The sequence below is a fragment of the Salvelinus sp. IW2-2015 genome, linkage group LG11, assembly GCF_002910315.2.
Source record: "Salvelinus sp. IW2-2015 linkage group LG11, ASM291031v2, whole genome shotgun sequence".
NCBI classification, from domain to species: Eukaryota; Metazoa; Chordata; class Actinopteri; order Salmoniformes; family Salmonidae; genus Salvelinus; species Salvelinus sp. IW2-2015.
The window spans coordinates 40,361,072-40,373,406 of record NC_036851.1 but is presented as its reverse complement, the minus strand read 5'-3'; the positions used below and the strand labels follow the sequence as shown (position 1 = coordinate 40,373,406).

The window sequence follows — 12,335 nt, the reverse complement described above, 5'->3', positions numbered from 1 at the left end:
TGGTATACTTTTATTTATAAAGCCATTTTGGGTTCACTACCTTTTTATTTGGGCATTTTTATTGTTCATAAATGTGGTGGGTACTCTCTTCGTTCGCTGGACTTTATCCTGCCAACTGTTCCAAATGTCCGAACTGAATTGGGTAAAAGGGCTTTTATGTACTCTGTGCCATCGTCTTGGAACGCCTTACAAAATACTTTTAAACTGGAAGAACTTGTCCCGATTGGTATTTTTAAATCACTGATGAATGATCTTGAGACTGATTCCCTGACCTGTCAATGTTTTTAATTTGCTGTTTTTGATATTGTTATACTCTTGTGAATTCTATGGTTTTTACTAGATTACTTGTAGTTTTTCATGTTGTTTGTCTGTAATTTTTGTAATGACTTGGTGCTGCCTATCTTGGCCAGGACGCTCTTGAAAAAGAGATTTTAAATCTCAATGAGCCCTTCCTGGTTAAATAAAGGTTAAATAAAATAAATAAAAATAAAGTACTAGGGTACAAAGGTACCAAGGTGCTAGGGTACTAAGATAGCCTCTGCATGGTACTGGGGTACTATCTTAGTACCCTAGCACCTTGGTACCTTTATACCCTAGTACCCTAGTACCATACAGAGACTACCTTAGTACCCTAGTACCTTATTACCCTAATACCCTAGCACCTTTGTACCCTAGTACCCTAGTACCCTAGTACCTTAGTAATCCAGTACCTTAGTACCCTACACAGTTCACTACCTCTCACCGACACATGTTCTGTACTGTACATGGACACACTCTTTTTTGCAATACACATTCTATCCTGCACACAAACAGCCACATACATATACACAGTACACACACACTCACACTCACACAAATAGCCACACAATCACACCCAGTACACACAGTCACAGCTGTGTCCATGAGCCTGTGAGGTGAGGGAATAGCAGACCTAGTTTCAGTGAGCTCATGTCACGGATGCCTCCGGAACTTTAATTACGCACACATGTCCCCTATTCCCACTGATTGTATTTGTATATATGTGCCCTTTGGTTTCCATTGGGCTGTCGATTATTGTTACAATGTCTGTTGGTGCGTGTGAGTACCTGTGCTGTGTGTTTTGGCTTTTGTGCCATTGTGGATTGGGCAGATGATTACGGGTCTCGTCCCGTGGGTTAATCATTGTGCGTGTGTGTTATTTATTTGAGGTACTCCTCACTCTTTTGTTTGCGATTCTACCCTGTGTTTTGTTACGGGTTTGTTTGGTCTTCGTCCCCGTGCCTTTAGAAGGCACGCCGTCATTTGGGCTTAATTTAAAAAACGATTATGCATTCCTGCGTCTGTCTCCCAATCCTTCATGCCAACATGACAGCTCATGTGTTTAGTCAAGTCACTTCTCATTTTGCTGAGCATAGCCCCGCTCTCAGCCAAACAAGAAACACTGAGGATTGCTCTAAACCGGAGCTTCACTATAAATGTACTGTAAAGCCACAAACTACGAGCAACATTAACCATAGTGTTATAGTCCAGACTGTAGCGCTTCCAACTTTTGAAGACAACTTGGAGTGAGATGTAATATGATAATTTCATTGCTCCCTGGCACAACCCCTAGATGGGGGGGTTGTAAAATGGTACTGTTTTAAAGCTAATTTCCTGCAATTTTATGTATTTCGACATGGATTTAGTTAGGGCTATGACCAAGGTGGAACATTAAAAACAAATACACCACAGGTCAGGTGTATTCAGGATACTTTGAACATTAAATGAACACTCAAAATATGAGGACTTTGTTACTTTTTAGGTGGTTTGACACTTCATTCAGACAGTAATGGGGAGACACAAATGCTAGAAATAGTGGGAAGGTAGGAAGCAGGGATTGATCCCTGTTCTCAGGTTGAAAGTTATATGCAACATGTGCAGGGAGTTTTACCATTAAACCAAGGCTCTGTACAGGAAATGTTTATATTAATGGTTGATGGCAGTGGGTAAGCAAATCATAGATTGCAGTCTCCTTGTCCATAGATTGTTTTCAAGGTAAGCACACAAAGATTTTGTAAGTTGGGTGAACTTTTTAAAATAGGAATGGAAGAAACTTTCCCAAGTACTGGGTGTTATTGTTATAATGTATTTGTTATAACAATTAATTTCTCAAAATCATCCAACCTTCAAGAAAAATCTAATGAATATCAATATTCAGGTGGTTTATGTCTACTAGTTGAAGATCCTTGTCATCATCTTACTCTCCATAGACATTATGTGATGTGTTTATGAGTTGTGAGTCCCCCTACCATCTCTGCCTTGCATGTGCACAATAGTAAAATGTCCAAAATTATATTTGAGGCCTGGAGCATTCAATATCCAATGCTTATTTGTATGACTTATTCAAAACTGTCCATGAATGGCTGCAAAAATACATAGCCCCATATTATCCATTTTCAAAAACAGAAGTAGGCTTATCAGATTACACTGGAAAAATGTAGAAGAAGTAGAATAATAAATTAAGTGTTGGGAATAACAGTAGTGCTTCTACTGACAAGCACACTAATTAGCCCATTGTTATGAATAAGAATTGTTCCACTGATCAGACTAAATAAAGTAAATATATAATAAAATCTCCTGAAGACAAAATTACATGAATCTGCCCCTACACCATAACCAAATGATTGTAATATGTATTGTTCCTCCTCTAGAATCAAACGTACACTTTTGGGTTCACAATATGTTTGACAAAATGATTTTCATAGTTACAAATCAGGTCACCCTACTAAACTTCCCTGCTAAAACATACTGTAATTTTGTTGACAACAGTGTATATAAAACAGCTACCATGCTGCTCTTTTTACAGTTTGATAAACTCTGCTGAGAACGTTCTCTCTCTCTCTCCATTCAGCTCCACTCTCCTAATCKTGAGGGGCGTTTCTTTAAAACGCGCATCATATTCCCTTGATCCCTTACATAAATAGACCAATCATATGCTTCAATATCCCGCGGTTCACAGTGTTGTGGTAAAACAGGACAATGATAGAGGTTCTGCTCGTGATGTTAAGTTGCAGGCGCAAATGCTACGATTTCAAAAATATTTGGAGTACAGWTGAAAAGTTAAAAGTTAACTGACTATACAATGGACTAATTAGAAAAATAAATACAGTACTTTTCACTGCGTGAGATATAAGAGGTGTGGCAAATATGTGTGTCTCACAGCCAATGCATGAGAGTTGGGAGCTCTGAGACTGTCTTCTTTTTAAAAAATGTACCTTTATTTAACTAGGCAAGTCAGTTAAGAACAAATTCTTATTTTCAATGACGGCCTAGGAACAGTGGGTTAACTGCCTTGTTCAGGGGCAGAACGCCAGATTTTTTACCTCGGGGATTTGATCTTGCAACCTTTCGGTTACCAGTCCAACGCTCTAACCACTAGGCTACCTGCCGCCCGCCAGACATGTTTATTTTGTATAAACGTCTGTTTGGTGAAATCTATTTTGATGAAAACTTGGCACGGATGGACATTGTTGCGTATATTCCTCTGTTGACTCAGATTAGCATTTAGCATCAGTCAGAAAGGGAATACTGTAGCAACAGCCTATGATAGTTAAAACATAAGGAATCTCAGTAGACACGGTCTCTGACATTGTGTTCTGTCTTAGTCCAGAAACAAGAAGGGCCCCAGCCTGATGACCACTGTGGCCATGCCTGTGTTCAGCACCAAGAACGAGACGGTAAGTGTGTGTGTCTTTGTGTGTGTTTGTCTGTCTGTCAGTCTGTATTTTTCTCTCTCTCTGTCATTGAGTCTTGTCTGTTTCTCCTCTCCTTACAGAAGAACCAGGGTATTCTCCTAGGGGTAGTGGGCACAGACATTCCCCTACAGGAACTCATGAAGATCATCCCTAAACACCTGGTACAGTGTCTAATAACCCAAAGTTATGACGCATTGTCATTTACTGTTCTCCTACACTCTACTTCATGTAATCAATTATCTCTATATTATTTGTGTGCCTTCAGCTGGGTATCCACGGTTACGCGTTTGCCATCACTAACAACGGCTACATCCTGACCCATCCAGACCTGAGGCCACTGGTAATACACTGTCTCCTAAACACACTTGTCCACTAACCTTAACTGTAACCTTGCCACAACATTGCATTAACCCTAACCTGCACCTACACCTTGGACTATATAGTAAGCAGGAGAGCGGTTCATTGAATAGTTAATACATATAATGCCGCCAATGAATATGCGTGTTTTGAAAAACAGAACAAGTTTGAGTGAGTGAGCCTCCCAACTTGCTCGGTAGCAATCTATAATCCTCACCTTTTCCTTTGATATATGTATGCAGGGAGGGATACAGACCATTGATACTACTGTAGGTCTGGTTGGCCCTGGCTAACTGAGCTAACAGTAACCCTGAGGTAACCCTCCTGTCCTGTAACTGTCCTATACATAGACTGCACCATAGACACTCACCTGTAACTGTAGACTAGACCATAGACACTTACTCTCTGGGATCCTGCTTGGGTTCCCACTGGAAACATGTTCTAGTGGATCTGTGTGTAACAGTGTCTGTGTAATATTAGCGTCCCTGTGTGGGTTTCTTTGTGTCTTAGACTGTGATGTGACTGTGGGAGTGTATTCTGAGCTTGAACCAGACTCTATTGGACTGGATGTTTTTATGTTATTGGTTGTTGATTGAACTGATCAATTAGGCGTTATTGAACTGGGTAGTTCTAACCTGGTGGAACCAGCCTGATGGCACTATAGCTCAACATTCTGTTTGAGCGGTCAACATTCTGTTTGAGCGGTCAACATTCTGTTTGAGCGGTCAACATTCTGTTTGAGCGGTCAACATTCTGCGCAGTGAGTCAGTCTGCTTGATCAGGCTAGGAGTGTTCTGGTTTTGAGCAAGACAGTGTTAGTGAGGCCTTATAAAAGGTTCACTCTGAAATGTGGTTCATTTTTATTCGATTTTTTACAACTTTTACCCCTTTTTCTCCCCAATTTCGTGGTATCCAATTGGTAGTTACAGTCTTGTCTCATCACTGCAACTCCCGTACGGACTCGGGAGAGGGGAAGATCGAGAGCCATGCGTTCTCCGAAACGCGACTCAACCAAGCCGCACTGCTTCTTGACACAATGCCCGCTTAACCCGGAAGCCAGCCACACCAATGTGTCGGAGGAAACATCGTACACCTGGCGACCGTGTCAGCGTGCATGTGCCCGGCCCGCAACAGGAGTCGTTAGAGCGCGATGGGACAATAACATCCCTGTCGGCCAAACCCTCCCCTAACCCGGACGAGGTTGGGACAATTGTGCGCCGACCCTTCGGTCTCCCGGTCGCGGCCTGCTACGACAGAGCCTGGACTCGAATCAGGATCTCTAGTGGCACAACTAGCAACTGTGATGCAGTGCCTTAGATCACCGCACCACTCGGGAGGCCTGAAATGTGCTGTTTACACAGAACATCCACAGTGCAACCAAAATCTGAAACTGTTTCCATCAAATATGTGTTCCTCTGTGCCTCAGTACCAGAAGGGCCAGAAGAGGAGGAAACCCAACTATAGCAGTGTGGACCTGTCTGAGGTGGAGTGGGAGGACAAGGATGACTTTGTACGTCTAAACCCTGACATAACAAACACTATACACACATCTGATTCCTAATACAGACAGCCTGGTTTAATTTTAAATAATAATACTATTGACAGAATTCAATCTAAGGCGTGTTATATAGTAGCACACTGGACATTCAACAAGGTAACTTTTAAAGGCAATGTCCCAGACATTCGTGGAGATCACATTCATGGTAAATGCTGCAGATGTCTGCTCAAGCGTAAATTACCTTTAAAAGGAGCATTATCGGATGTCCAGTGTGTTACTCTGTAACGTGCCTCTGATTGAATGCTGGACTGATCGAACTGAACAAATATAACACCTCCTGGTGTCTAATAATGATGACACCAGCACTGCACAGACTCCTTACAGCTTGTTTTTCTGTTTCAGCTGCGTAATGCCATGGTCAACAGGAAGACTGGGACTTTCTCCATGGAAGTGAAGAAGACAGTGGACAAAGGGGTGAGACGGGAGGAGGAGGATGACTCTTACAGTTACTGTATATCAAAGACTGTGGACTGTAATGAAATCAATGGATGAGTCCTCATGCTTCGTGCTTTCGTCTGTGCTATCAGAAACGTCTCCTGAAGATGCACAATGACTACTACTACACTGAAGTCAAGGGAACTCCCTTCAGGTTTGCGCAGTTTCCTATTTATCTTAATACATTCTCTAATGTTTAATGTACAGTGCATTCGGAAAGTATTCAGACCCCTTGTCTTTTTCCACATTCAGACCCTTTGCTATGAGACTCGAAATTGAGCTCAGGTGCATCCTGTTTCCATTGATCATCCTTTAGATCAGTGGTTCCCAAACTTTTTGTAGTACCCCTTTTGTAGTACCCCTTAAAACATTCAACCTCCAGCTGCGTACCCCCTCTAACACCAGGGTCAGCTGCGTACCCCCTCTAACACCAGGGTCAGAGCACTCTCAAATGTTGTTTTTTGCCATCATTGTAAGCCTGCCACACACACACTACATGATACATTTATTAAACATAAGAATGAGTTTGAGTTTTTGTCTCAACCCGGCTCGTGGGAAGTGACAAAGAGCTTTTATAGGACCAGGGCACAAATAATATTATAATAATAATCAATCATTTTGCTCTTTATTTAGCCATCTTACATATAAAACCTTATTTGTTCATCAGAAATTGTGAATAACTCACCACAGGTTAATGAGAAGGGTGTGCTTGAAAGGATGCACATAACTCTGCAATGTTGGGTTGTATTGGAGAGAGCCTCAGTCTTAAATAATTTTCCACACACAGTCTGTGCCTGTATTTAGTTTTCATGCTAGTGAGGGCCAAGAATCCACTCTCACATAGGTACGTGGTTGCAAAGGGCATCAGTGTCTTAGCAGCGTGATTTGCCAAGGCAAGAAACTCTGAGCGCAGCCCAATCCGGAAATCTGGCAGTGGCTTCTGATTAAATGAAATTTTCACAGAACCGCTTATTGCAATTTCGATGAGGCTCTCTTGTTCAGATATCGTTAAATGGACTGGAGGCAGGGCATGAAAGGGATAACGAATCCAGTTGTTTGTGTAGTCCGTTACGGGAAAGTACCTGCGAAATTGCTCACCCAGCTCACTCAGGTGCTTCGCTATATCACATTTGACATTGTCCGTAAGCTTGAGTTCATTTGTACACAAAACATACAATGATGGAAAGACCCGTGTGTTGTCCTTGTTAATGCAGACAGAAAATAGCTCCAACTTCTTAATCATAGCCTCAATTTTGTCCCGCACATTGAATATAGTTGTGGAGAGTCCGTGTAATCCAAGATTCAGATCATTCAGCCGAGAAAGAACATCACCCAGATAGGCGAGTCGTGTGAGAAACTCTTCATCATGCAAGCGGTCAGACAAGTGAAAATCATGGTCAGTAAAGAAAACTTTAAGCTTGTCTCTCAATTTTAAAAAACATGTCAATACTTTGCCCTTTGATAACCAGTGCACTTCTGTATGTTGTAAATGCGTTACGTGGTCGCTGCCCATATCATTGCATAATGCTGAAAATACACGAGAGTTCAGGGGCCTCGCTTTAACAAAGTTAACCAATTTCACTGTAGTGTCCAAAACGTCTTTCAAGCTGTCAGGCATTCCCTTGGCAGCAAGAGCCTCTCGGTGGATGCTGCAGTGTACCCAAGTGGCGTTGGGAACAACTGCTTGCACGTGCGTTACCACTCCACTATGTCTCCCTGTCATGGCTTTTGCACCATCAGTACAGATACCAACACATCTTGACCACCAAAGTCCATTTGATGTCACAAAGATGTCCAGTACTTTAAACATATCCTCTCATATTGTCCTGGTTTCCAGTGGTTTGAGGAAGAGGATGTCTTCCTTAATTAAACCCCATAAACCTTAACGGACATATACCAGGAGCTGTGCCAGGCCTGCCACATCTGTTGATTCATCCAGCTGTAACGCATATAATTCACTGGCTTGCATGCGAAGCAGAAATTGTTTAAAAACAACTCCTGCCATGTCACTGATGCATCGTGAAACAGTGTTGTTTGATGAAGGCATTGTCTGTATTGTTATTTTGGGCCTTTTCCCCCAGCATTGTCCCAGCCATATCSGCGGCAGCAGGAAGAATGAAGTCCTCCACAATAGTATGAGGCTGGCCTGTCCTAGCCACTCGGTAGCTCACCATGTAAGACGCTTCTAGCCCCTTGTTATTAATGGTATCTGTTGCTTTTATACATGTCCTACTACTCGAAAGTCGTCTTTATTCTCGCTCAAAAAAGTCCTGTGGTTTATTTTTCAAATGGTTATGTTTAGTTTCTAAATGTCTTTACAAGAGTGAAGGTTTCCCACGAGAGAGTAATGGTTCATGTGATTGGATGTTTATTGGATGTTTATTTTTTGACTAGGCTACCTATATTTGACATTGTGTTGTTATTAAGCTGAACACTAGATGGTTTAATTTTATTTTTGGCTGTGAAACGAGGCTACTCGACATTTGGAAAAGCACACCTGTCTATATAAAGTCCCACAGTTGACAGTGCATGTCAGAGCTAAAACTAAGACATGAGCTTAAAGGAATTGTCTGTAGAGCTCCGAGACAAGGTTGTGTCGAGGCACAGATCTGGGGAAGGGTACCAAAAAATGTATGGAGCATTGAAGGTCCCCAAGAAAACAGTGGCTTCCATCATTCTTAATCATTCTTAAATTGAAGAAGTTTGGAACCACCAAGACTCTTCCTAGAGCTGGCCGCCCAGCCAAACGAGCAATCGGGGGAGAAGGGCCTTGGTCAGGGAGGTTACCAAGAACCCAATGGTTATTCTGACAGAGCTCTAGATTTCCTTTGTAGAGATGGGAGAACCTTCCAGAAGGACAACCATCTCTGCAGCACTCCACCAATCAGACCTTTATGATAGTGTGGCCAGACGGAAGCCAATCCTCAGTAAAAGGCACAAGAGTTTGCCAAAAGGACATAAAGGACTCTCAGACCATGAGAAACTCTTTGGCCTGAATGCCAAGTATCACATCTAGAGGAAACCTGGCACCATTCCTACGGTGAAGCATGGGGGTGGCAGCATCATGCTGTGGGTGTCACGGCCGTCGAATGAAGTAGACCAAGGTGCAGCGTGGTGAGCGTACATATTCCTTTTATTAAGAAAATGACGCCGACAAAAACAATAAACAATACAAAACAACCGTGAAGCTCAAGGGATAAGTGCCACTAACAAAGTCAACTTCCCACTTTGAAAGGAGGGAAAAGGGCTACCTAAGTATGGTTCCCAATCAGAGACAACGATAGACAGCTGTCCCTGATTGAGAACCATACCCGGCCAAAACATAGAAATATAAAATCATAGAAAACAAAAACATAGAATGCCACCCCAAATCACACCCTGACCAACAAATAGAGACATTAAAGTCTCTCTAAGGTCAGGGCGTGACAGTACCCCCCCCCCCCCCCAAAGGTGCGGACTCCGCAGGGGAGGGTCTGGGTGGGCATCTATCCGCGGTGGTGGCTCAGGTGCGGGACCAGACCCCGCTCCACCACTGGCTCACCCACTTTGGTTGCACCTCTGGTGCGGGACCCTCGTTGCGGGCCCCGGACCGGGCCCTCGTTGCGGTTCCCGTACCGGGCACCCTCGTTGCGGGCCACGGACTGGCACCCTCGTTGCGGGCCCCGGACTGGGCACCCTCGTTGCGGGCCCCGGACTGGGCACCCTCGCTGCGGGCCCCGGACTGGTCACCCTCGCTGCGGGCCCCGGACTGGGACCCTCGCTGCGGCCCGGACTGGGCACCCCTGTTGCGGGCCCCGGACTGGGCACCTTCGTTGCGGGCCCCGGACTGTGGACCGTCGCTGGAGGCTCCGGACTGGAGACCGTGTGCTGGAGGCTCCGGACTGGAAAATGTCGCTGGAGGCTCCGGACTGGAGACCGTCGCTGGAGGCTCCGACTGGAGACCGTCTGGGAGGCTCCGGACTGGGACGCGTCGCTGGTGGCTCCGGACTGGAGGCCGTCGCGTGAGGCTCCGGACTGGAGCCGTCGTTGGAGGCTCCGGACTGGAGACCGTCGCTGGAGGCTCCGGACTGGGGACCGTCGCTGGAGGCTCCGGACTGAGACCGTCGCTGGAGGCTCCGGACTGGAGACTGTCGTTGGAGGCTTCGTGCCAATGACTTCCTCACTGGAGGCTTCGTGCCATGGAATCATCACTGGAGGCCTTCGTGGGCATGGATCATCACTGGAGGCTTCTTGCCATGGATCATCACTGGAGGCTTCGTGCCATGGATCATCACTGGAGGCTTCGTGCCATGGGTCATCACTGGAGTGAGGAGATGTATGGGCAGTCTGGTATGTGGAGCTGCCACAGGGCTCACCAGTCTGGGGAGACATACAGGAGGCTTAGTTCTGGGCGCAGGCACCGGATACACTGGGCCGTGGAGGCGCACTGGAGGTCTCGAGCTTAGAGCCTGCACAACCCGTCCTGGCTGGATGGTTATCTTCGCCCTGCACATGCGGGGCGCTGGCACAGGACGCACTGGGCTGTGCAGATGCACCGGAGACACTGTGCGTAGAGCCGGCGCAGGATATACTGGGCCGAGGAGGCGCACTGGAGGTCTGGAGAGCAGGGCTGGCACAACCCGTCCTGGCTGGATGCTCACCCTAGCCCGGCAGATGCGGGGTGCTGGGATGTAGCGCACCGGGCTGTGAACGCGCACTGGAGACACCTTGCGCTCCACCGCATAACACGGTGCCTGACCAGTACGACGCTCGCCACGGTAAGCACGGGGAGTTGGCTCAGGCCTATAACCCGACTCTGCCAATCTCCCCGTGTGCCACCCCCAAATGTTTTTATTGGGGCTGCCTCTCGGGCTTCCTTGCTAGCCGTGTTCCCTCGTAACGATGCCGTTCCGCCTTTGCTGCCTCCAGCTCCTCCTTGGGACGGCGATATTCCCCAGCCTGCCTCCAGGGTCCTTTACCGTCCAGGATTTCCTCCCAAGTCCATGAGTCCTTCTGAAAACGCTGCTCCCCCTTACCACGCTGCTTGGTCTTTTGGTGGTGGGAAATTCTGTCACGGCCATCGAATGAAGTAGACCAAGGTGCAGCGTGGTGAGCGTACATATTCCTTTTATTAAGAAAATGACGCCGACAAAAATAATAAACAATACAAAACAACTGTGAAGCTCAAGGGCTAAGTGCCACTAACAAAGTCAACTTCCCACTTTTAAAGGAGGGAAAAGGGCTACCTAAGTATGGTTCCCAATCAGAGACAACGATAGACAGCTGTCCCTGATTGAGAACCACACCCGGCCAAAACATAGAAATACAAAATCATAGAAAACAAAAACATAGAATGCCCACCCCAAATCACACCCTGACCAAACCAAATAGAGACATAAAAAGGCTCTCTAAGGTCAGGGCGTGAAAGTGGGGATGTTTTTCAGCGGCAGGGACAGGGAGACTAGTCAGGATCGAGGGAAAGATGAACGGAGCAAAGTACTGCAAGATCCTTGATGAAACCCTGCTCCAGAGCGCTCAGGACCGCAGACTAGGGCCACGGTTCAGCTTCCAACAGGACAATACACACAGCCAAGACAACGCAGGAGTGGCTTTGGGACAAGTCTCTGAATGTCTTTGAGTGGCCCAGCCAGAGCCTGGACTTGAACCCAATCAAACATCTCTGGAGAGACCTGAAAATAGCTGTGCAGCGACGCTCCCCATCCAACCTGACAGAGCTTGAGAGGATCTGCAGAGAAGAATGGGAGAAACTCCCCAAATACAGGTGTGCCAAGCTTGTAGGGTCATACCCAAGAAGATTCAAGGCTGTAATCGCTGCCAAAGGTGCTTCAACAAAGTACTGAATAAGGGTCTGAATACTTATGTAAATGTGATATTTCAGTTTTTTATTTTTAATAAATTTGCAATCGTTTCTAAAAAACAGTTTTTTCTTTGTTGTTACTTGTGTGTAGATTGATGAGGGAAAAAAATGTAATCCATTTTAGAATAAGGCTGTAACGTAACAAAATGTGGAAAAAGTCAAGGTGTCTGAATACTTTCCGAATGCACTGTATGTGTGTTCCTGTGAATGTAAATGTTGAGCATCTCTGACAGTCCGTCACTATACTGGATTCAGGTGAGTGGAGATGTCATTCTTGTCTCTGACAGTCCGTCACTATACTGGGTTCAGGTGAGTGGAGATGTCATTCTTGAATCTGACAGTCCGTCACTATACTGGGGTTCAGGTGAGTGGCGATGTCCATTCTTAATCGGTCGGTCACTTTGCAGAGGCGGAA

The 12,335-nt window shown here is 45.5% G+C and overlaps 1 pseudogene; it reads left to right on the top strand.

Moving 5' to 3' along the window:
- Positions 1-12,335, top strand: part of LOC111970722 (voltage-dependent calcium channel subunit alpha-2/delta-3-like) — a 105,425-nt pseudogene that overhangs the window by 68,957 nt on the left and 24,133 nt on the right.